This window comes from Tasmannia lanceolata, unplaced genomic scaffold (genome assembly GCF_043159265.1).
Source record: "Tasmannia lanceolata isolate RefF3 unplaced genomic scaffold, GAP_Taslan_0.1 ptg000019l, whole genome shotgun sequence".
In the NCBI taxonomy this organism is placed as follows: domain Eukaryota; kingdom Viridiplantae; phylum Streptophyta; class Magnoliopsida; order Canellales; family Winteraceae; genus Tasmannia; species Tasmannia lanceolata.
Window position 1 is genome coordinate 12,037,496 of NW_027518696.1, and position 25,458 is coordinate 12,062,953.

The 25,458-nt window shown below is 40.6% G+C and overlaps 3 pseudogenes across 3 annotated transcripts; all 3 read right to left on the minus strand.

Moving 5' to 3' along the window:
• Nucleotides 1-553: 553 nt before the first annotated feature.
• On the minus strand, nt 554-1,353 carry LOC143853519 (cytosolic sulfotransferase 15 pseudogene; annotated as a pseudogene).
• On the minus strand, nt 554-8,634 carry LOC143853518 (cytosolic sulfotransferase 15 pseudogene; annotated as a pseudogene). Its single transcript, XR_013237157.1, has 3 exons — nt 8,616-8,634; nt 3,015-3,107; nt 554-2,692 (listed from the first exon to the last, which is right to left on the minus strand). The product of XR_013237157.1 is annotated as a cytosolic sulfotransferase 15 pseudogene (transcript).
• Nucleotides 8,635-9,455: 821 nt separating this feature from the next.
• LOC143853517 (cytosolic sulfotransferase 15 pseudogene) lies at nt 9,456-23,565 on the minus strand (annotated as a pseudogene). 2 transcript variants are annotated; one of them, XR_013237156.1, is made up of 2 exons: nt 21,870-23,565; nt 9,456-10,568 (listed from the first exon to the last, which is right to left on the minus strand). The product of XR_013237156.1 is annotated as a cytosolic sulfotransferase 15 pseudogene, transcript variant X2 (transcript). The 2 variants fall into 2 exon arrangements; XR_013237155.1 differs by lacking the exon at nt 9,456-10,568 and adding an exon at nt 14,321-16,459 and having other exon boundaries at nt 21,870-23,079.
• Nucleotides 23,566-25,458: the final 1,893 nt, after the last annotated feature.

Below are 25,458 nucleotides of genomic sequence, written 5' to 3' on the forward strand. Positions count from 1 at the left end.
CAAAAAAAATCAAAGTGATGCTCTTTTCTAAGAGAGTTGATTTGGCATCAACACCTAGACTCTGTGGAAATTAGACGCAACTGTGTGCAAAATAGGGTTTAGTATGGGGTATATATAAGTTTTGGGTGTGGGTCAATGCTCAGACGTGTATTAAATTTCTTGTTGCAGAACCAACCATCTACATTATAGGAAACATAAGTAACCTCACCTAGCATTAGATAAGAGGCAGGACCAACAACCTGCTTCAAAGGCATTAACTCCTAAGATAAAGTGGCCACCTCAGCTAGGAGATCACTATGTTAGAAGTGCTCAACACTATTTAAAATAGGAGAATTTATATGGTGGCTGACTGTGAAAATCACAACGGAGGGTGTCAAAACCCTGCCCCTTGACTTTTCATCCTGGTCGGACCACCTCTTTTTACTTCCCACTTACATGAAAAATCAAGGGGCAGGGATTTGACAGGCTGCCCTTGTGATTTTCACGGTCAGCCACCTTATAAAAACTCTTAAAATAGAGCATTATAATTAAATCATAATCAGTGGACAAGATATAATGAAATGAAAACTCAATTCTACATTCAGCGAGATTTATTACAAAACAAACAAACAAACAGAACAAGATACAGCCACATCAACATCCAAGTAGGAACTTAGTAAGAGTGGAAAATGAGAAATGGAAAGAAACCACCAGGGAAAATGAAAAGAAATTGAACATCCTAAATTCTGGCAGGCTCAATTCTCAGATGATACTCGGAAGGTGAGACAAGAACCGTGTAACTTCTGGTCTGTGACAGTATCTAAATGTTGTATCATTGAAGGCGTGAGATGATTGGCCCAATCACCCACCTCCCCTCTCCTAAAGACCATATCATTCTAAACATTCTTAAACGTTTTTCCTATCTTGTTAACTTCTAGATTTCTCCAATTCTTAAAACTGCATAGCTTTGATATTTCCTCCACCACCCCATCTCTTTCTTCCTCCAAAGGGAAAGGACACCCCAAGAACTTGGCCAACCTCTTCAAATAAAATACAGGGTCTTGTTTGATTTCCTCGTACTTTAAGAACAATATCCTCTCAGGCGATCGCCTTCCAGTACCCCAATACATGATCCCAAAAGGGACCAAACGGTGAGACTCCATTGCAAAACATCTCAAAGGCCTCCAGTACAGGAAGAGGAGGTTGTTGAAACACCTCGGCTCTCAACCTGTTCATGAAATGCCACAAGGAAACAAAGGTATCTCTTGGATTCCTACACAAATAAACAAAGGGGCATTTTCGTCCATTTTTCAGGAGGGAAGTGGGCGTCAACACCAAATGGACATGTTGAAATTGAGTGACTTCAATCGACATTTTCCTATTTTTCCGACGTCATATGGAAAATTTCCCCCTAAGGATAAAGGAACAATAAATGCTCTTTGTGGAATTTGACCAATGGGAGCGCCCTTGTAGATGGCTTTTTTAAGGGCACCCTTCATTTTATCAATCCTCGTAGTGTAATTAATTCTACATTCAGGGACATTTATTGCAAAACAAACTGGGACATGGTAAGTAAGAGTGGGAAATGGAAGAAGGATGAAAACACAAGGGAAAGCCAAAAGAAACTGTACAACCTAAATCCTGCATGGTAGGTTCAATTCTCGAGTGATACTTGGAAAGTGAGACCAGAACCATGCAACTTCTGGTCCGTGACATGATTTAAACGTTCTATCATTGAAAGTGTGAGATTATTGGCCCAATCACCCACTTCCCCCCTCCTAAAGAACAAATTATTCTCAATGTTTATAAAGGTTTTCCCGGTCTTGTTAACTTCTAGATCGCTCAATTTCTTAAAACTGCATAGCTTCAATATTTCCTCTACCACCCCTTCTCTTTCTTCCTCCAAAGTGAAAGGACACCCCAAGAACTTGGCCAACCTCTTCAAATAAAACATGGGTTCCTGTTTTATTTCCTCGTACTTTAAGAACAAGATCCTATCAGGCCTTGCCAAGCTCTCCTTCCAGTACCCCAATACATGATCCCAAAAGGGACCAAACGATGAGACTCCATTGCAAAACATCTCAAAGGCCTCCAATAGAGGAAGAGGAGGTTGTTGAAACATCTCGGCTCTCAACCTGTTTATGAAATGCCACAAGGAAACAAAGGTATCTTTAGGATTCCTACACAAATAAACAATCCGAGAATTCGATTCGATGACCGATTTTGGTAGAGAGGTGTGAGGTATGTGAGTTGCGAAGAGCCTTGGGGAGGGAATGTTTGTTAGATCAGGAACCTTGTCATCTGCATAGACCTGAATCTCCAAGAAAGGGACGAGGTCATGGGGGTTGGTGTTGAGCAAAGGGTGGTGAGTGAGAGAGTAACGAGTCCGGTTCACAATAGCGAAAGTGAGGGCCTTCAACCAAAGTGTGCCAGATTTCGGTGTGGAGATCACAAATACATCGCTGTTATGAGCTTCTAAGTGTTTATTGCAAGCCATTGCTGCTTGTAAATGCCTTGGAGGATACCAGAAGCCTTGGTATTGGTAGTAAAACAATTGGTACCACCCTTTAGTTTTTGGGAAGGAGGAGATTAGTTCCTTGAATTCTTTGCTTATTCCTTCGTCTTCTTCATGGAGATGAAAGTCCTCGGAGGAAAAAGAGGATGCTTCCATGGTGATGATAGGACTATTCAGATCTCAGGATATGAACATCTTCTGTTACACATTTATATACCACGATGATGTAAGAAGAGAGAAAATAATAGATGCCAATTTTTAAACCAAGCAAAACAAACTGGGACATGGTTAGTCCTATTAAATGCTACTGATTTTGACACCCACATGTTGGAATTAACCATTTGGTTTAAAAAAAATTGAGTTAACATTAAATAGCAAGGTTGAAGGGAAGAAGACAAACAGTAGCAAGTGTGGGTGTGAATATCAAGTAAAAAAAATGGCTGTCTTATGGAAGAAGACGAACATTAGCAAGGTTGAAGGGAATCAGGGATACGTCCCAAGTGAAAAAAAAAGGCTGTACCTTTGGGCTTCTTCTTCTTCTTGACAGCCGGATTTTCCGGATCCGACGGACGAGTGGAGGCGCTGAGGCAGTGAGGCGTGAGAGGGATTGCAACTTGCAAAGTAGATAAGAAAGTAAGAAACTAGGGTTTATTAGTTCTTTCCTTTCTTTAATTCTTTTGTCTTTAAAAAATCTAAATTAAGAGATCATATAATGATATCAGCAGCCCATAATTTTGAATTAAATATTAACAATTTAACAAATTTGTGTCCTCAAAAATGATACTAACACTCCCACTTTTTTAGTTTTTGACGGATTTTAAATCACGCATAATCGCATGCATATACTATTTTTTCCGGTTCGGTTCTCGGTTCTAGGTCACCAAACCCAGAACCGAATTGAAAGCCGCCGGTTCCCAGGTCTAGGACCCAGAACCGAACCGCCCTGGATTCAGGACCGAAGCACCCGGTTCGGTTTTAACCGAACCATGTCCAGCCCTGGGGGAATATCACTGCCCGCCAATTTTTTATGAAACTCATATAATAAAGGGTTTTGCTAACGAGCGCCCTCGTTGAGGTGTGTTGGAAATGAAAATATATAATCACTAATAGGACAACCCGTGCGATGCACGGGAGCGAAAAAAGTAAAGTGATAAAATGATCAATTAAAAAAATTAAAAAGTGGGATCTCATTCGTTAAAAGAATTAGGAGGGAAGAACACTTGAAAATTCACAAAACATGTGAATAAAGCAACAAATTTCAACATTCATGATTTAGCTACATATTAAATTAAAAAAAGAAGAAGATAATTTTATGAGATGACAATCAAACATTCCAATTATTTGAGATGAGGAGTAAACTCCAGTGAACAAAATATGATGAAAATAAGGGCCCGTTTGGATACCCCTTGGATTTGGATTTGGAGGTGAATTTGGATTTTTAAATCCAAATTCGGCGTTTGGCAAGCCTTTATGACATCTGGATTTGGATTTGAGTGAATTCCACAAGATTTACAAATTCATCATGTTAGTGTAATTTTTTGGATTTATAAACCCTTTCTGCGAGGGGTTATTTATAAATCTAAATCTGACCCGTAAGGGGTTAAAATGACCAAAATATACCAAAAAAGTGTTAAATGATTTAACTACCCACATGACATTAAAAACTGGTCAAAATACATCTTATTAGGTAAAATGACTAGAAAACCCCCGAGTCAGGCAAAATGACCGAAATACCCCTATACCAGGTAAAAATGACAAAATACCCCCCACTCGTGAAAAATGACTAAAATACCCTTATGACATAAAAGTGATCAAAATAACCTCATACAAGGTGAAATGACTAGAATACCCTAATATCATGAAAAATTACTAAAATGCCCCTACATTGTAATTACATCACCAACGGCCATATCCCCACAAAAAATCCGATTTTCCCCTTTTAAAACCTTCCCCAAAATGCCCAAATCATTGTCAAATCCCTAATTTTCCATCACCAACGGCCATATTTCAATCAAAGCCCATTTTACGCCCATCAATTCCATAAAAACAACCAAATTAGATTTCAAAATAAACCCTAACTGGTCCCCAAAATGGCATTTCCCCCCTCATTTTACCTATAAATACCCTACGTCATAACCCTTCAAGACACGAAAAAATACAAGACACAAGCCTCACACAAAGCTCTCAAGATCTCAAGCCGATCTCTAGCCTTCTCTCTTTTCTTCAAGCTTTCAATATTTTTTCTCTCTTCTCCAACTTTCATTTTCTACAACCTTTTTACTGCATTTTCATCACTTTTACACTGGGCAGCAGCATTACACCGTCTAAAAGGCCTTCAAACATTCTCAAACGACTCACCCCACATATCTCTGTCAAAGGACGCCAAGCGCCTCCACCTTCGCCTTTCCCTGCAAGTCCACCGGTTCTTCTGCAACTCTGGAATTCTGCAAAGAAGGGAAGGACTAAACCCTTTTGTTTTTTGTGCTTTCTTGTATTTTTCTCTCTTTCTTTTGTTTTCTCTTTGTATTCTTGGGGTGGCTCATCTCGGGCTCCCGTTTTTTCTTATTCAATATTGCCATTTCAAAAAAAAATAAAAATCTTATCAATTAATTTATTCTAGAATTGCTCTAAGCAGCTGTTTTGAATTCTCCCATGCCACTCTGCATCTTGTCTAGTCTCTTGTAAGTGATTGACATATGATACCCACTTATTAAGTGCTCCGTTGAACGCCCTCACACAACCTTGCTGCTTATAGATTTTAAGTTTATAGGAAAAGACCCTTGCTGCTATTGCTTGCTACATCTTTAGTTTGCTTTGAATGCTTGAACTTTAAAAGGCACCACAATAGGTAGTCTTTTAGACCAATTATTACATTGCGAAGTCACCACAAAGCTTGCCGCAACAATCAACGAGCCTCATGGCCGATGCAGAACCAGCCGGAGAAAAGTTTCTATGATCATGTAGCTGCCATCCAATCAATCCCTCCAGAGGTAAAAGACCTCGAAAAAGAGTACTGGTTCTCACACGACATTGTGGAATCCTCCCAAAGACTTCTGCTCTGTCGATAATGGAAAATCCATCTCCAAAAACCTTGTGGCATTGAAAGCTGGTTTATTCCTCGATGCTGAAAGCATTGATTTTGATCCCTCAACTCACTATAAAAGGGGACTCGACTTCACAAAATCCTTCCTGGTAGATCATCAGTGTCTCCCCCAAATCAGCCAAACCCAGCCCAGAAATCAGCTCCGGCTCTTAAATCTCCTCCCAATCCCTTCATAACACCGGATCCTAGCCTAGAGATCGCTTTCAGGCCACCAAGAAACCCAACCCTAGATGAATTCATCCAACCCCATCCTCAACCGCCTGAGTCTCACTCATTGAGTCAACTCAGTCCACCAAGCCAATTCGCCCATCCCAACCAAGACTCGCCCCCCTCCTCGGGACCATCAAAATTAGTAAGGACGGGAAAATTCGAAATCCTTACCGGGTTTGGAATTGGAAGACAAGCGGACCAAAACTCAAATGGGTCTTTCACGGAAATCGAGGTTCCTCGCCCAGAAAATTTAGATTTGCCCGCTCCCCCAAGCCCAAAAAAAACCCCTCTTCATACATCAAAATCTCCCGCCCAAAGAACTCAAAGCTCAATCCCTCCCTCTGTCGCCCCTACTCAAGCAAACTCCTGGGCTTCCCTCCCCTCAAATGGGAAATGGGCTGGTCTCTTTGCCTCAAACCCAAAAGCTGCTGTTGACACCAAAATCAACTTCATCTCCCCAATCTTCCCGGAAGAAGGACCTCAGAGAGCTCTGTTTGGAGAAGAAGACTTTGATAAGGCTAAGAATATGTGGGAATATTGCCTTCTAGGGTATTTTCTGGGTCGAAGATCTTATTACCTAGCTCTAAAAACCCATTTATCCAGGAAATGGAATCCTAAGGGAGACTTCCAGCTTGTTGCCCTTCCGAACAGTTTTTTCCTGTTCAAATTTTCTAATGAAGAAGACTGCAGAAAGTCTTGGAAACCCCTACCACTTATGGAGGCAGAACTCTGATTCTTCAAAAATGGTCTCCAGATTGTGCATTGGAAAAGCTGAAGCTAACCTCCATACCCTTATGGAAAAAATTCCCAGCTCTCCATCTAAAATTTTGGACACCAACTGGTCTTGGAAAGTTAGCAAGCCCGGTAGGACGGCCTCTCTAGATGGACACTCAAACAGCAGAATGCACAAGACTCACATACGCTCGAGTATGTGTTGAAATCTCCGCAGAGGACTCCCTACCAGACATAATCCACATCCAAACCCCTACTGGCTTAGAGACCCAAGCTGTAGAATATGATTGGAGGCCAAGAGCCTGCCGACACTGCAAAGAATTCAGCCACAATTCAGACAGAAGTGCCCGAATTGCTCAAAGGCCGATTCCTCAAGGGAAGAAGAAGCAAGAATGGATCCCCAAAAAGCAATTGGGAAACCAGGAAGCAGGAAATAGTTCGGTTGCACCTTCCCAAGAAGAAAAGAAAACCCCCCCAGTTATTGATATCCAGATTAATAACCCATTTGACATTTTGGTTTCAATGGAATATGATGAGAACCCATCCCATTCAGAGAAAGACCCCAGCTCTCAATCCTCAGAGATCCAACCTCCCAAAGAAAACCCCCTCTACTCCAGTCAGGCCCAAGACCCTTCTCTTACTACATCCCCAACCAAGGCCCAAACCCCTTCACAAAATTCAAATGGCAGCCCCATTGCCCCCAGTCAAATTAAGCCTTCCTCTTCTGGACCTGGTACCCAACCTCAACCATTTAACCCTCCTCCAAGACCAAACAGCTCCCAACCCCCAGCCCCCATCACGGATAATCATGATGTCTCTGGTGGATTGTTAGTCCCAGCCGATTCGAGGCCTGAGAAGGAACAAAGTGAACCTTGTCATAGTAAGGAGGAGGCAATTAGGCCTGAAACAGAGTACTCCTCCAAAGAAGAGTCGGAAATGGAAGCTGATGAAGAAGAACACCCCCATCTAAAGAAAAAAGAAACCCTCCAACAAAGGAAAACTAAATATTCTAAGTTTCAGAAGCTGAGGAAGAGCCAGAGACCAAGGTGTTTTAGCCAGAAGATGAAAGACGCCTTGGATCATTAGTGGCTTAATCATGAGGACCGGCTCTAGATTTCACATATTTTCTCTATTCTCTTTCTTGTTTTGTTATCAAGGGTATTATTATCTTTGTTGTTTCCCCCTCCCTTAGTCATTGTTCTCAGGATTGGGGAGTGGTCTTGTTTTTTTCATTGTAATATCTTTCTTTAATTAATATACTGGTAGGGGTCTGCCTAACCCCAGCTTACCGATCAAAAAAAAAAAAAAAACCAATCAACGAGCTTCTGTTGCAGTCGCAAAAATCACTGTACGGATATGTAAACAAATCAATTTCATTTGACACTTATCGAGGCGGTCGAAGAACAACTAGCCTGTCAAGCTAAGCTCGCCATAACAGGTTGGTACCCCTTAATCTTAGAATCGTCATTAAGTGACCCGAACTTTAAAACCCCAATCCCAATTTAAAATTTTGCATTTTTTAAAACTTTTTTAGTAGTTTTCAGATACCAGTAACGATTCTAGATTCCGGCAATCCAAACACACCCTTTAAGTATATGGATTTTTTAATTCAGTAATTAGCCAACAATTACACGATAGTAGTAATAGCAAATTTCCTCTTCATTAGGAGTCTGGTGCTTTGTTTTTTACGTTTCTTATTTCTTTTCTTTGCGTTCTTTATTTTTGGAAATAATCATATATCTTGTAAATGACACGGGAAGAGAAAGGACCGATAGAGACGATACCAGTTCTTTGACTTTTTTTGTGAAAAGCTTGACTTCATTAACATGTGTAGTTGAATGTTGTTCATATTTTGCTTAGGAGATTCTCTCCTAAACCGTGGTAAAGGCGTTTCTGTAGGCATTTTATTTTGCTTTGCTTAGCTGATGAGAGCCTGCAACCGCGAATCCGATGATTAAAATACTATTTTTGGAAGGATTAAACTTCATATATGCTCCGGGAGTGGAAACAAATTTCAGGCCTACGCATAGCTCCAAAACTAAAGTTTTGAGGTCCTTGTCAATGGAGCAATCATACCTATTTTTACGATCAAAACACCTCCTTCCAAAAAATTCACCCGAGCTTCTGCATGCTCACTCCCGGTCTCCTGAAGGCAATACAAGCAACCACATACATCGACTGGACATCGTTCGACCAAGAGTAAGGTGAACACTCAGCTTCAACTCTTACTTTATATTATAAGCGCACTGAAGGTTAACTATATATGTCAATCTACAACTCAATGTGATTGACTGTCTTGTCCGCATCGGCATACGTATGTGTTCAATCCTCCAGAAAATGGAGGAAACTTAGGAGGAATTTAGGGAGTACCCCAACGGGAAGAGCCCTCACAGGGAGGTCCCACAAGTGAAAATCCCAATAGAGGAGGCTTCCCATAGGGGCCCCACCTGATCGAGAAGAGCTTTTCCTGGCACACTCTTTGTGACCCCATCAAGTTTGAGATCTAGGTGAGGGCCTTAAATATGAATGGTTTGGATCACCCAAATAATGTGGCCCCCAATGTATTTTAAGCTAGTGTGTAGATAACTTATCTACACATATGTGTAGGAACCGTTTTCTCTCTCTCTCTCTCTCTCTCTCTCTCTCTCTCTCTCTCTCTCTATATATATATATATATATATATATATATATATATATATATATATATAAATATATATATATATATATAAATATATATATAAATATAAATATATATATATATATATATATATATATATAATTACAAATTATATATTTAAAGTATTTTGGTGGGACATACATGCACATAATATTCATCCAACCATTTTTATCCATTTTGCAATTCAAATAAAATAAAGAGATAAACATGAAATTAGTTGGAACTTGGCAATGCTCGTATTTTGGCGTCCCCCAGTTGCAATTTTTCCAGAAAAGAAATCAAAAGAAGTCACTTACAATGGATCAATGGTAGAACATGATGATACAAAGGGAATAGATTCCCCACATTTAGTATACAACTCGTACGGGAAAATAAATAAGTAGGAATAATTGTCACTCATGAACGGTACATGGATGATATGTTGAAGAACTCTTTTTACAGTATCAAATGTGACTGGGAGTCAACTTGGAGAATTATCAGTGGGGATCCAAATAAGAGAATACAGTAGGAAAACATGGGACACCTCCATTGTTTATGACTCTTGGGCACACCAGGTCGAGAAATTATACGATGTACGTTAGGATTCCCTTCCCCTTGCCACTCCATATGATAGATCGAAACCGTCCATTTGTTGGGCCACAATGTACATTGGCTATGCCCCAAAGGGGAGCACGGCTTCCCTCCAACCACCTAATCATGTTCAGGGAGTTGCATTCCACGATGGGGCCATTCATAGCCGGCCCTCTAGAAATCTCATGCCCTGAAGCGCTGCTCTCACCTCTGGTTCATTCGAGTCCACAACTCCAATAGGGCCTGAAAAAGCCCACATAGTAGCTCCCTAATCGTCCCTTAGTAGACCTATTCCAGCTGGCCCCGGATTACCAAGGCTAGATCCATCGAAGTTCACCTTTATTTTCCTGAAATTTGGAGGTTCCCACTCTGATACAGGAACTTGCCTCACCTCATAGCTAAAGCAAATATATCTCCACGCATGCCACAACTCATAGGCACAGACAAACCGAAAACTCGGGTGGAGTTTAACCCATGAAATGGTTAAAGCAATCACCTTTATGTAAATAAAGTGAGACGACTTGTTAAAGACTCAGCCTCAGCGTCCTCCATCTGGGCCTTAGAGCCCAGCCTCTGACCAAAAGACCCTTTGGGAGACCCCACCGCTCCCTCACCTACCTGCACCTTGGTGTAATTTGACTATTGGAGCTCAGCTTCCACTGCCACTCTTTCGAATGGCACAAGTTCGTTGCTCTCTCAACCCATAAAAACTCTGCCACCGGGTCTAGGAGAATCCTGGCTCTCTCTTCCTTCAAATGAGTCGGAGAGAAGGAAATCAGGTCCTGGACAGCAATAGCTTCTGTTACACATTTATATACCACGATGATGTAAGAAGAGAGAAAATAATAGATGCCAATTTTGGGCATGGATACCCCCCCCCCCCCCCCCCCTAAATGGATAAAATCCCTCATTTATATACCTTTGAAACTAACCGAAAACGTTAAGGGGGGATTTTATCCAACAGGGGGGAGGGCTGGACATGGTTCGGTTCTAGGGTAAAACCAGAACCGAGCCACCTAATGTTGGTTCCCAACTACTGGAACCAGAGCTGAACCGATTGGTCCTGGAACCGAACCGAACCAGAACCGAAATTAATCGGTTCGGTTTAGTTTTGGGTTTGCAACAGTAAAAAAAAAAGGAGTGGTTTTTTAAACGAAGTGAACCTGAAATACAGTCATACTAAAAACTTAGTCCTATTAAAGGCTACTGATATTCACACCCACGTGTTGGAATTAACCATTACAAAAAAGGCTACTGATATTCACACCCACATGTTGGAATTAACCATTTGTTTTAAAAAAAATTGAGTTAACAGATATCAAAGTAAGTCTTGCCGACACTGCTCGGATTCCAAGATTCTGCCCTGTGTAGAGATTGCTATTCCATCTCATTGATTCTCTTCTCATGAGAATCCATGACTACTGTTTTCTTAGTTTCTGATCTAGCAGATCATTTGTCCCCCTTCTGGCTGGAATTCTCACACTACTTGAATTCTTGAGTTCTTAGCAAGGTTGAAGGGAAGCTAAGTTTAACTAAGCCTTGTTAATCTCGGATTTGAAGTTTGGGCTATATTTTAGAACATGTATCTTCTTAATATGTAAGCTATTTTAGTGAAATTTGAAGGCTTTTGAATAGTATAACAACTTGGGGTTGTTTCTTTGTGTGTTTGGCATCAAGAGGACAATTTTTTTCTCTTGAAACTCATCTTCTCTCTCCAACCTAGTTGGTTTCATTCCAACAGCTATGGCTATTACCATTAGAGCGAAGTCATATTATTAGTTCATGAAAGGTAGTTCTTCATGTAAACTGTATAAAAAATAATTAAAATTTTCCAAATAAATAAAATGGTCCTCATGTAGACTGTGGATGTTGTGTTGAGTAAATATAAGCATGATAAGGTTGACTATTAATCTATGAATAAGGTTGACTCCATGTAAAATGAAAAACATATAAGCATATATGATAGTTAAATCTAAATCAGTAGACAAGATATTTTGTTTTTACATGGGGAATTCGAGTTGGCGAAGAAGATCCGAGGAGAAAGCATTGCAACATCAACCTTCAACCTTCAAAATAGGTTTGAAATTGCTTTGAAATTTGGATATTTTGTATAATCTACACGTTGACTAATTTTAACCTCTGATTACAATGGATGGCCCAAGAATGATTTTCTTTTGAAGATAAATTTGTATAAATATGGATAATTTGTAAAAATGATAAGTATTATGTAAATTCCTCACTAATCATTCGGATATGATTTTTACGAAGGTAAACTCATCAATTCCAAGACTAAAGTATGCGAGTCCTACTTTCCAAAGCATTCGAAAACCAATTAGTAACCAGGTGGAGCAAACCTTTGGTGCATCAATAGGACTTGTGTAAGGTAAACAGCCTACCTTACTTAGGTATAGTTAGTTCTACCAAAGGCGAACACATGTTCACTAAAATCTTCATAGGAGCCTTGACCTTACTTTTGATCCACCAGAGTTGGAAAAGGCTATGGCCAAGGCACTTTCGATGGATTCTTACTACACACCACCATTTCAACTAGTTCTGGACAGGTTCCCAATCAAAGATTCTACGTCAACAGAAAGAAATTACTACTCAAAAGAGTGTTGCACCATGGCAAATGCCTCAACACTCAACAACCATCACAGAAGACTCAGGGTATGGGTGCTTTCACCCAATTACAACCTAGGAGTTATTGGGCATTAGATGATATATCCAGGAACGCCATGTCGCAGATAAAGAGTTACTTCAACTGTGAGGGCCACGGGAGTGGAGGCACGCACAGTTGATAGAGGTACACCTCAAGGAGGGAAATCAGAAGATAGTTGAAGTTAGCAAGGGCACCATGACAGAAGGGGTCAGTGAGACACAGAGACAATGTCTTAAATTAATAGAATTGAAGGGTATGTTGTTTGATTTGATAGAAGTTAGTATCAACTTGCCATAGGTTAGTTTTTTTAGGCTTTGGTTATAAATATGGGGAAACCAATTCATTTCAAAAGAAAAAAAATATGGGGAAATCAATTAGGAGAAAACTTTTGCTAGTTTTCATTTTCCTTCAAAAGAAACTGTTTAGTATTCTTTTCCATGGTGGCAATGTCTTTTTCCATGATTAATTTGGTATTTGCAGTGAACAAACCCATCGATCTTCTTGAGTAATGAGTTGGAGGAAGATTTACGTTCGTTTATTGTGTGGAATAGACAGCCACGATCCGATTATATTGATTATCATTGGTTATGAGTGGATTGTTATCTTCTACTTTTTTTTGGTTTAACATTGTAAATTGTGAAACATAGTTGGAAGTTCTCTCTCCTTCACATGGATCTGTTCTTTGGATCTGGATCGCTGCTTCTAGCTCTTCTACATCGATTACGCAAATGATCCTGTGGAAGAACTAGTTAAAAGCATCTTATGATCATCAATTTTATGTATAAGGTTATCACATATAGGAGACTCTACCATACTGACCTGGTTAAAAGCATCCATCATCGATAGATTCGATACATGTCTAGGGTTATAACATATAGGAGACTCCACCAGCTTCTTAGGGCTAGTTGTGGCTTCGTGTCAGGACCCCTTAGTCCTAGATGAGTGCTCTTAGAACAACATGCAAGAAAGTTCTTTTTCTTTGTATACTGATAGTTATTATTATACTCGTAAACTGTTTCATATGACATTTGATCCAACTCCATATACTTATGAGATACGTATGAACGAAGGAATACAGAGAATTTTCTACTTAAATTTGAATTTGCGACGGATACAAATGGAAATGGATTAATAAAAAATTCCAGGAAATGAAATTCTGACAGTTCAACTTATAGAGTTTTGAATAGAATTGAAAATTGATTCAATTTCTACCTATTATTATGATATTACAATCAGATTGGGCACTAGAAGTAGATTCTGGATTTAATCCGTTCTCTAAGAATGATAGTTGAAGGCAACTCTTTGGGTTTGTGAGGAGAACCCAAAAAAAATCAAAGTGATGCTCTTTTCTAAGAGAGTTGATTTGGCATCAACACCTAGACTCTGTGGAAATTAGACGCAACTGTGTGCAAAATAGGGTTTAGTATGGGGTATATATAAGTTTTGGGTGTGGGTCAATGCTCAGACGTGTATTAAATTTCTTGTTGCAGAACCAACCATCTACATTATAGGAAACATAAGTAACCTCACCTAGCATTAGATAAGAGGCAGGACCAACAACCTGCTTCAAAGGCATTAACTCCTAAGATAAAGTGGCCACCTCAGCTAGGAGATCACTATGTTAGAAGTGCTCAACACTATTTAAAATAGGAGAATTTATATGGTGGCTGACTGTGAAAATCACAACGGAGGGTGTCAAAACCCTGCCCCTTGACTTTTCATCCTGGTCGGACCACCTCTTTTTACTTCCCACTTACATGAAAAATCAAGGGGCAGGGATTTGACAGGCTGCCCTTGTGATTTTCACGGTCAGCCACCTTATAAAAACTCTTAAAATAGAGCATTATAATTAAATCATAATCAGTGGACAAGATATAATGAAATGAAAACTCAATTCTACATTCAGCGAGATTTATTACAAAACAAACAAACAAACAGAACAAGATACAGCCACATCAACATCCAAGTAGGAACTTAGTAAGAGTGGAAAATGAGAAATGGAAAGAAACCACCAGGGAAAATGAAAAGAAATTGAACATCCTAAATTCTGGCAGGCTCAATTCTCAGATGATACTCGGAAGGTGAGACAAGAACCGTGTAACTTCTGGTCTGTGACAGTATCTAAATGTTGTATCATTGAAGGCGTGAGATGATTGGCCCAATCACCCACCTCCCCTCTCCTAAAGACCATATCATTCTAAACATTCTTAAACGTTTTTCCTATCTTGTTAACTTCTAGATTTCTCCAATTCTTAAAACTGCATAGCTTTGATATTTCCTCCACCACCCCATCTCTTTCTTCCTCCAAAGGGAAAGGACACCCCAAGAACTTGGCCAACCTCTTCAAATAAAATACAGGGTCTTGTTTGATTTCCTCGTACTTTAAGAACAATATCCTCTCAGGCGATCGCCTTCCAGTACCCCAATACATGATCCCAAAAGGGACCAAACGGTGAGACTCCATTGCAAAACATCTCAAAGGCCTCCAGTACAGGAAGAGGAGGTTGTTGAAACACCTCGGCTCTCAACCTGTTCATGAAATGCCACAAGGAAACAAAGGTATCTCTTGGATTCCTACACAAATAAACAAAGGGGCATTTTCGTCCATTTTTCAGGAGGGAAGTGGGCGTCAACACCAAATGGACATGTTGAAATTGAGTGACTTCAATCGACATTTTCCTATTTTTCCGACGTCATATGGAAAATTTCCCCCTAAGGATAAAGGAACAATAAATGCTCTTTGTGGAATTTGACCAATGGGAGCGCCCTTGTAGATGGCTTTTTTAAGGGCACCCTTCATTTTATCAATCCTCGTAGTGTAATTAATTCTACATTCAGGGACATTTATTGCAAAACAAACTGGGACATGGTAAGTAAGAGTGGGAAATGGAAGAAGGATGAAAACACAAGGGAAAGCCAAAAGAAACTGTACAACCTAAATCCTGCATGGTAGGTTCAATTCTCGAGTGATACTTGGAAAGTGAGACCAGAACCATGCAACTTCTGGTCCGTGACATGATTTAAACGTTCTATCATTGAAAGTGTGAGATTATTGGCCCAATCACCCACTTCCCCCCTCCTAAAGAACAAATTATTCTCAATGTTTATAAAGGTTTTCCCGGTCTTGTTAACTTCTAGATCGCTCAATTTCTTAAAACTGCATAGCTTCAATATTTCCTCTACCACCCCTTCTCTTTCTTCCTCCAAAGTGAAAGGACACCCCAAGAACTTGGCCAACCTCTTCAAATAAAACATGGGTTCCTGTTTTATTTCCTCGTACTTTAAGAACAAGATCCTATCAGGCCTTGCCAAGCTCTCCTTCCAGTACCCCAATACATGATCCCAAAAGGGACCAAACGATGAGACTCCATTGCAAAACATCTCAAAGGCCTCCAATAGAGGAAGAGGAGGTTGTTGAAACATCTCGGCTCTCAACCTGTTTATGAAATGCCACAAGGAAACAAAGGTATCTTTAGGATTCCTACACAAATAAACAATCCGAGAATTCGATTCGATGACCGATTTTGGTAGAGAGGTGTGAGGTATGTGAGTTGCGAAGAGCCTTGGGGAGGGAATGTTTGTTAGATCAGGAACCTTGTCATCTGCATAGACCTGAATCTCCAAGAAAGGGACGAGGTCATGGGGGTTGGTGTTGAGCAAAGGGTGGTGAGTGAGAGAGTAACGAGTCCGGTTCACAATAGCGAAAGTGAGGGCCTTCAACCAAAGTGTGCCAGATTTCGGTGTGGAGATCACAAATACATCGCTGTTATGAGCTTCTAAGTGTTTATTGCAAGCCATTGCTGCTTGTAAATGCCTTGGAGGATACCAGAAGCCTTGGTATTGGTAGTAAAACAATTGGTACCACCCTTTAGTTTTTGGGAAGGAGGAGATTAGTTCCTTGAATTCTTTGCTTATTCCTTCGTCTTCTTCATGGAGATGAAAGTCCTCGGAGGAAAAAGAGGATGCTTCCATGGTGATGATAGGACTATTCAGATCTCAGGATATGAACATCTTCTGTTACACATTTATATACCACGATGATGTAAGAAGAGAGAAAATAATAGATGCCAATTTTTAAACCAAGCAAAACAAACTGGGACATGGTTAGTCCTATTAAATGCTACTGATTTTGACACCCACATGTTGGAATTAACCATTTGGTTTAAAAAAAATTGAGTTAACATTAAATAGCAAGGTTGAAGGGAAGAAGACAAACAGTAGCAAGTGTGGGTGTGAATATCAAGTAAAAAAAATGGCTGTCTTATGGAAGAAGACGAACATTAGCAAGGTTGAAGGGAATCAGGGATACGTCCCAAGTGAAAAAAAAAGGCTCATGGCCGATGCAGAACCAACCGGAGAAAAGTTTCTATGATCATGTAGCTGCCATCCAATCAATCCCTCCAGAGGTAAAAGACCTCGAAAAAGACTACTGGTCCTCACACGACATTGTGGAATCCTCCCAAAGACTTTTGCTCTTTCGATAATGGAAAATCCATCTCCAAAAACCTTGTGGATTTGAAAGCTGGTTTATTCCTCGATGCTGAAAGCATTGATTTTGATCCCTCAACTCACTATAAAAGGGGACTCGACTTCACAAAATCCTTCCTGGTAGATCATCGGTGTTTCCCCCAAATCAGCCAAACCTAGCCCAGAAATCAGCTCCGGCTCTTAAATCTCCTCCCAATCCCTTCATAACACCGGATCCTAGCCTAGAGATCGCTTTCAGGCCACCAAGAAACCCAACCCTAGATGAATTCATCCAACCCCATCCTCAACCGCCTGAGTCTCACTCAATGAGTCAACTCAGTCCACCAAGCCAATTCGCCCATCCCAACCAAGACTCACCCCCTCCTCGGGACCATCAAAATTAGTAAGGGCGGGAAAATTCGAAATCCTTACCGGGTTTGGAATTGGAAGACAAGCGGACCAAAACTCAAATGGGTCCTTCACGGAAATCGAGGTTCCCCGTCCAAAAAATTCAGATTTGCCCGCTCCACCAAGCCCAAAAAAAACCCCTCTTCATACATCAAAATCTCCCGCCCAGAGAACTCAAAGCTCAATCCCTCCCTCTATCGCCCCTACTCAAGCAAACTCCTGGCCTTCCCTCCCCTCAAATGGGAAATGGGCTGGTCTCTTTGCCTCAAACCCAAAAGCTGCTGTTGACACCAAAATCAACTTCTTCTCCCCAATCTCCCCGGAGGAAGGACCTCAGAGAGCTCTGTTTGGAGAAGAAGACTTTGATAAGGCTAAGAATATGTGGGAATATTGCCTTCTAAGGTATTTTCTGGGTCGAAGACCTTATTACCTAGCTCTAAAAATCCATTTATCCAGGAAATGGAATTCTAAGGGAGACTTCCAGCTTGTTGCCCTTCCGAACAATTTTTTCCTGTTCAAATTTTCTAATGAAGAACACTGCAGAAAAGTCTTGGAAACCCCTACCACTTATGGAGGCAGAACTCTGATTCTTCAAAAATGGTCTCCGGATTGGGCATTGGAAAAGCTGAAGCTAACCTCCATACCCTTATGGATAAAATTCCCAGCTCTCCATCTAAAATTTTGGACACCAACTGGACTTGGAAAGTTAGCAAGCCTGGTAGGACGGCCTCTCTAGATGGACACTCAAACTGCAGAATGCACAAGACTCACATACGCACGAGTATGTGTTGAAATCTCCGCAGAGGACTCCCTACCAGACATAATCCACATCCAAACCCCTACTGGCTTAGAGACCCAAGCTGTAGAATATGATTGGAGGCCAAGAGCCTGCCAACACTGTAAAGAATTCAGCCACAATTTAGACAGATGTGCCCAAATTGCTCAAAGGCCGATTCCTCAAGGGAAGAATGGATCCCCAAAAAGCAATTGGGAAACCAGGAAGCAGGAAATAGTTCGGTTGCACCTTCCCAAGAAGAAAAGAAAACCCCCCCAGTTATTGATATCCAAATTAATAACCCATTTGACATTTTGGTTTCAATGGAATCTGATGAGAACCCATCCTATTCAGAGAAAGACCCCAGCTCTCAATCCTCAGAGATCCAACCTCCCAAAGAAAACCCCCTCTACTCCAGTCAGGCCCAAGACCCTTCTCTTACTACATCCCCAACCAAGGCCCAAACCCCTTCACAAAATTCAAACGGCAGCCCCATTGCCCCCAGTCAAATTAAGCCTTCCTCTTCTGGACCCGGTACCCAACCTCAACCATTTAACCCTCCTCCAAGACCAAACAGCTCCCATCACGGATAATCATGATGTCTGTGGTGGATTGTCAGTCTCAGCCGATTCGAGGCCTGAGAAGGAACAAAGTGAACCTTGTCATAGTAAGGAGGAGGCAATTAGGCCTGAAATAGAGTACTCCTCCAAAGAACAGTCGGAAATGGAAGCTGATGAAGAAGAACACCCCCATCTAAAGAAAAAAGAAACCCTCCAACAAAGGAAAACTAAATCTTCTAAGGTTCAGAAGCTGAGGAAGAGCCAGAGACCAAGGTATTTTAGCCAGAAGATGAAAGACGCCTTGGATCATTAGTGGCTTAATCATGAGGACCGGCTCTAGATTTTACATGTTTTCTCTATTCTCTTTCTTGTTTTATTATCAAGGGTATTATTATCTTTGTTGTTTCCCTTTCCCTTAGTCATTATTCTCAGGATTGGGGAGTGGTCTTGTTTCTTTTATTGTAATATCTTTCTTTAATTAATATACTGGTAGGGGTCTGCCTAACCCCAGCTTACCGATAAAAAATAAAATAAAAAAAAAAAAAATCAACGAGCTTCTGTTGCAGTCGCAAAAATCACTGTACGGATAAGTAAACAAAGCAATTTCGTTTGACACTTATCGAGGCGGTCGAAGAACGACTAGCCCGTCAAGCTAAGCTCGCCATAACAGGTTGGTACCCCTTAATCTTAGAATCGTCATTAAGTGACCCAAACTTTAAAACCCCAATCCCAATTTAAAAATTTGCATTTTTTAAAACTTTTTTAGTAGTTTTCAGATACCAGTAACGATTCTAGATTCGGGCAATCCAAACACACCCTTTAAGTATATGGATTTTTTAATTCAGTAATTAGCCAACAATTACACGATAGTAGTAATAGCAAATTTCCTCTTCATTAGGAGTCTGGTGCTTTGTTTTTTACGTTTCTTATTTCTTTTCTTTGCGTTCTTTATTTTTGGAAATAATCATATATCTTGTAAATGACACGGGAAGAGAAAGGACCGATAGAGACGATACCAGTTCTTTGACTTTTTTTGTGAAAAGCTTGACTCCATTAACATGTGTAGTTGAATGTTGTTCATATTTTGCTTAGGAGATTCTCTCCTAAACCGTGGTAAAGGCGTTTCTGTAGGCATTTTATTTTGCTTTGCTTAGCTGATGAGAGCCTGCAACCGCGAATCCGATGATTAAAATACTATTTTTGGAAGGATTAAACTTCATATATGCTCCGGGAGTGGAAACAAATTTCAGGCCTACACATAGCTCCAAAACTAAAGTTTTGAGGTCCTTGTCAATGGAGCAATCATACCTATTTTTACGATCAAAACACCTCCTTCCAAAAAATTCACCCGAGCTTCTGCATGCTCACTCCCGGTCTCCTGAAGGCAATACAAGCAACCACATACATCGACTGGACATCGTTCGACCAAGAGTAAGGTGAACACTCAGCTTCAACTCTGACTTTATATTATAAGTGCACTGATCAAGGTGTTAGACTGTTGGGAAGCTCGAACCACCTGGAGAGGATGCCGTTGCACCCAAATGGGTACATCAACCACACTATAGGGGTAATCCTTCCACTTAGCTTTTATTAGTTAATTAGTTAAAATTACGAACTAATTAGAAGAGCCTTAGCCCATCAACCATTTTGCAGTCATTAAAAAAAAACAGGAACTGATTAGAATATAATTAGGATCCAAGAGCCTTGGCCCACCAATAGAGTGGGGCATAGGGGCCTTGGGCCCATCAGTGGCCCAAATCCCATGACCCCCTCCTCACATTCAGTCGGCCATTAATTATTTCTATTTAAGGGATTTTTTGCTGATTAGTCCCTACTCGGCAAAATAAATACACGAGATAGATGAAGGGCTGAGATTATCCGATTGTCGTTGTCCACACTCAACTTCCACCAACGAATCTGACTAACCCGCGTAGAAGAAAATACAGCACCATTAATATGTGATCCACATGATAGGTTGTCCCATCCCATCCCTCCCAAACATGGCATGCGTAAAGTAAAGACTTTTCTATGGGGAAGGTTAAGTGAGAGCTACGAGACATCATAGATCAAGGGCCGAGATCATCCCATTGATTTGGCTAGACTTATGGTCGTTGTCCAGGCTCAACTTTCCACCGACAAATCTGACTAACCCGCGTGGGCTTCATTACTTTTGATTAAATTTGATACGTCTTCTCTCTCTCTTCATTATTTTCTCTCTCTCCACATTATCGGTGCCCCACATGGCATATTTAAATTAATGTAAAGACTTTTGTAGGCGGAACAATAAACGAAGCATATACCTTTTCAAAAAAAACAATAAACGAAGCATATAGATGAAGGGCTGAGATTATCCGATTGTCATTGCCCAGACTCAGCTAGTCAACTTCCACCGACAAATCTGACTAACCCGCGTGGGCTTCATTACTTTTCATTAACTTTTCTCTCGCTCTCTCTTACTGCTCTCGCTCTCTCTCTCTCTCTCTCTCTCTCTTCATTATTTTCAGCTTCCTTGATTCTTGTATTTTTACCCCTTGAAATGGCAAAACTACTCCTCTCATGGGGTGTCGAAACGAGGAATTGGGAAAAGACCAAGGCCAAGGACCAAACCCTATCATTGTGGTATGCACATCATTCAGTCTACATATCAAAGATGACCAAATTGGAGCAAAGCTGAGGCTAGTAGTCAAACCCATATCTACAGTATGCATATACATCCCAAAGACTCCAAAATAGAAATGGAATAAAAAAAAACACAACAAAACCTTACCCCCAGGAGCGATCTGAGACACAATCAAAATGAAAGTGCTGGGGTCTCATTCATGACCAGACGAGTACATGAAGATCTTAACAAATGCAACTTCTCGCCAACAGGGATTAGAAACAGGGAGTATAGAAATTTACAATGGCAGTAACAACATGACATGTCTGAACCCATTCTTTGAAAAATTAGGATAATGAAACCAACCCCAAAAGTAGATGAAGGTTGGATATAGGGCTATTAACTCTATCTCTGAGATCAAGTCATATCCCCTTCTTCTCCCTCCCCCTTTTTTTTTTATTAAAAATTTTTAGAGTTGAAAATGGAGAATGAAGAGTTTATGATAATTTTGAACAAACCATATCACAGAGAAGGAAATGAACCTTAATGAAGACCAAGATTTAGGAGTATATGTAAACACAAATCACACCATAAAGAAACTAGATTTTTGCAAACCTGAAGAAGATGACCGATGCCCAATGATCGAGGTTGTCAACGGCACAAGGCGATGACGATGATCGAATTAGGCGACAGAAGATCGAATTTATTGATTGGAGCCGGTTGTGCTATTGGTCGACGATCGCAAGGTTGAGCGGGTTGCCGGATTTGACGAGAGATCACCGGAGATGGTGGCTGGAAATTGAGGGGTGGGAGAGATGTGGTTGAAGGAAGGAGGTGAAGAAGAAGAAAATGGGGTATTGAAATGGAGTGGGTTTGGGTTTATGAAAGGGACGAAAATGGAGGTTGATGGTGGTGGCGGGGTCAACCGGTGGGAAGGATCCGATCGGATCCCTACCTCCTCTCTTTCTCTTTTCCTTCTGCTCTCCCTGTTGGGAGCCGCAAGCCGCAAATGGGGATGAAGACCCCAAACCCTCTTCTAATTTTTATTCTTCTTCTAACCCTCTCTCTGCAAACGAAAGGAGTTGGATGGTGGAGGGATTTTCGATGGGGGTACCGGAGATGATGGGTTATAGAGGCCGCTCCAGATTTTTATCTTCCTCTGCTTTTGGGGTTTGCTGATTAGTGTGGGTTTTAGAGAGGGTGAAGGTAATGGATGAGGTAGTGGTGTGAGATGGCCGGCCGGAGTTGCAGAAGGAGGTGAGAAATGGTGGTGGTGGCTGTGAGGGTTTGGGTGTTGCAGGTGGTGGGATAGAGGTGTAGGGGGTGCGGCTGAGATGAGGATCGGTTGGAGGAGGTGGGAGAAGATGATGGCTAGTGGATTTGGGTTTAATGGGGAGGGGTTTTGAGGTTGAAGATGGTGGAATCGATGGAGGTTGTGGAGGTGGCCGGCCAGAGATAGTGGTCGGAGGTGGGTTTGATGGTGGGTTTGATGGTGGCGGTATTGGAGAAGAATGGTGGAGGTGGTGGTGCCGATGATGGCGGTGGAGGAGTAATCGGCCGGCGGCTCCCACTCTTTTTATGCCTCGAACGAAAATGAGGCTCCTCTGCTTTCTCTCCCAAATCCTCCCTCTCTGCCAAAAACGAGGCTCCCCCTCTAAACCCTAATACGTTAGTTTATATAGGGAGATGATAAGTTCGAGCCCTCTTTTCCCTTGGGACAACCCCTCTCTTGAATAATCCACTCCCCTTTGGCTTCAATTAATAGGAAATGGCACACCTTCTCCTTTCTTAGATGGGCCACCCCATTTAGATAATTTGGCCCCCCCGTTTTCCCTTAAAGGAATTAGAATATTAGCCTATTTTCCTTCTTGGGCAACTCCAAATAATATTAATCACCCTCCCTCTATTAATGATATAAATACAACTCTGCACAAATTAGCTCATCTTATTTGGCATTTTCAGCAGATTTCGACAAAACTTTATAGGAGGCTACTGGCGATCCTAACTTACTTCACGATGAAACCTGGGATCCTAATTCACTTGCTTAATGGAATTTTGATTCAAAACAAGGGTTTAGGGCTCGGTCAAAATGGGGTGTCTACAGTTCCACTTAAACATATATGCATCTTTGATGCTCTTAAGATCTCAGGATATGAGCGCAAACAAGCGTAGAGGACACATTGATGGATCGCCCAAACGGATGCACCAGATGAATTCTTGATGACATAATTTGTGGATTGCATTCACTTGAAGTCTTGATTGCTTACATTGGCTTATTATTATTAAGAAGTTAGGAATCACGCCAAGTACTAAGTGCTTTCACAAGTTACCTCTTATTAATTTTTAGGAAGTCCTTTATTTAGGTGTTTCCTTCTTATTATATTAGCACGTAGGAACTTGCAGTTAATTTTTTTATACAATTGGTAGGTGAATTTTCTAAATCAGTATGTAGTCAACAACCACACGGTAGTAGTAACGTCAGGTTTCCTCTTTAATAGGAGTCTAGTGTCTTTTTCACGTGAAGCGCTAACAAGTTTTTTTTTTTTTTTTGATGACGTAGGATGTCCCCACCCCTTCGGGAGTAGGACTAGTCCCTACGGATACTCGCAACGACCTACTCACCACGTGTATCAGGTAAGTCGAGGGCGGGGTTCGAACACTCGTCAACAGGGAGCAAACCCGTGACTTTATGCCGAGTTAACCCTCATTATTAAGAAGTCTTATTTCGACATTTCTTTCTTATCATATTAGCACCTAGGTTATTGCAGTCAATTTATTATACTTTGGGTTGGTTTGGATTGCGGGAATTGCGAATGAGTATCGGTATCACATTCCAATCCAATTCCAATTCCCCCTTGTAAACGGAATAATGATTCAAATTCTAGTGTTTGTGTAAGCACTGGGAATTAATCATCATTCTGATTCTAGAGTTTGGTACCGTTCACACCAACATCGGAATCGAATCAAATTTTTAATAAATATTTTGATCATTTTTTATGTCATTGGGGTATTTTAGTCATTTTTCATAATTAGGGGTATTTTGGTAATTTTTCATGACTCAATGGTATTATGGTCATTTTACCTGATATTGTGTATATTGATCATTTCATAACATGAGGGTATATTAGTCATTTTTTTACGACTCAAAGGTATTTTTCTAATCTTTACCTAATATAGGGGTATTTAAGTTATTTTCCATAACAATGGCAGTCTGGTCGTTTTTACCCGATATGTGGTATTTTGATCATTTTTATGTCGTGGGGAGTATTTTAGTTATTTTTCATGACTAGTGGTATGCTGGTCAGTTTTACCTGATATGAGGTATTTTGATTATTTTATATCATAGTTTTATGTTAGTCATTTTCCACGGCCCATGGTATTCTTGTCATTTTTACCCGATAGGTGGTATCTTGATCATTTGTATGTCATAGGGGTATTTTAGTCATTTTTCATGACTCAAGAGTATTTTTGTCATTTTCCACGACTCAAGGTTATTCTAATCATATTTACCTAGTGCATGGTATCCGGATCATTTTTATGTCATGCGTATATGGGGTATTTTGATCATTTTTATATCATGGGGTGATTTTAGTTATTACTATGTGGTATTTTGGTCACTTTTACTCGATATAGAGGCATTCCAATTATTTTCCATGACACGGGGCTATTCTAGTCATTTTACCCTCTATGAGAGTATTTTGACCATTTTTATTCTTAATTGTATTTTAGTAATTTTCCACGACTTAGAGGTATTTTGGTCATTTTCAATCGATATAGGGGTATTTCGGTTATATTTCATGACGCAGTGGTATTATGGTCATTTTAGCCTAATTGGCATATTTTGATATTTTTTATTGTATGGGGGCATTTTATTCATTTTTTCACATGGAATCGGTCAAGTGCCGTTGGGAGGAGATTCAACGTTGTTTTTTCATCTCCATTCCGGGAATCAAAATACCACCCTCTTGGGCGGGAAACAAAAAGTGCCAAATATTCTGTTGTTTTTTAACCAATCAGAATTAAAATCATTTCCCATTGCATTTTGTAAACGAAACCAAACGCTGGAATCACCTAAATTGAAATTTAATACTGGTACCGATTCCCTATTCTGACAATCCAAAAGCAAGTCTATGAATCTTTCAATTCAGTAAGTGTAGACACCCCCAGGGATCGGGTCCCACGGTAAGTAGTATTGAAATCGGAT